Genomic DNA, 970 nt, shown 5'->3' with positions numbered 1-970 from the left:
GTTCACTGGGCGCCACGGATGTCTATCAAATGCGTCTGTGCATAGCCCATCATGGTCTTGCTTTCTCCCCTGTTCTGTGATTGGTCACCAACATCAGGCGAAAATTTGGGTGTTAGTTTCCAGACTGCCTTAGCAGCGTGAATGAAGTCACAGCGCAAGGCAGGATGGGAACACCCAGGCTATATGGAGTCAGGAGGCCCATTCCCATTTATGCACTCTGAGCATTATAAAGGCCTCCATTTAAAACCCCCTTTCAAGTTTGTTCCATGCACTTCCAATTGTAGTATGCTGTTATATGGCCTTGAAATGTAAATAACTCATCAGAATGCCCGTAGGGTGCTCAGAGGCATTTTTTTTAGCTGAGTACACCAACCGAATGAGGAGCAGCCATTTTGATTCCTGTAGGCTACTGCTGTGTGTCTGTTGCATGGCCTCAGAGATGCATGTTACTGAGCCGCTTAGAGTTGTGTGCGTGCTGGAACACATCGATTCTGACGGGCATTCAGGTGTGTGGTATTTTCCACCAATTGCAACTCCACTCCATCACTCTCACACGCCTGTGTGTGTGAATAGCAGCCTCATGCTATATTTTTGCACACACTCTGTATGAACAACCCCCTTCCCAAAAATTGTGGGATGCTGTGTGAAATGTAAATTAAAAACAGATCATGTAATATTCTGCAAATCTTGTAAACTCATATTTAGTTGCAAAAAGGACTTATGGAATATGACTTTTTTTTTTTTACTATTTCATGAAAAATGGGGATGGGGCCAACAAAAGGCTGTAAAAGCTGGGTAACGTTAAAGAAAACACAGAGAGCAATATTTCACAATTAGTTAGGTTAACAAGCACCGTGATTGTGTATAAAAAGAGCAGTCTCAGAAGGGCAGAGACAGAGGGTGTGGAGGTATTCATCAGTGAGATCATGCTGCTTAAGAATAATGATCCTCAATGTGAAATTGCCCATTT

This window comes from Sardina pilchardus, chromosome 13 (assembly GCF_963854185.1).
Source record: "Sardina pilchardus chromosome 13, fSarPil1.1, whole genome shotgun sequence".
NCBI lineage: Eukaryota > Metazoa > Chordata > Actinopteri > Clupeiformes > Clupeidae > Sardina > Sardina pilchardus.
Note: the sequence above shows the minus strand (reverse complement) of the source record.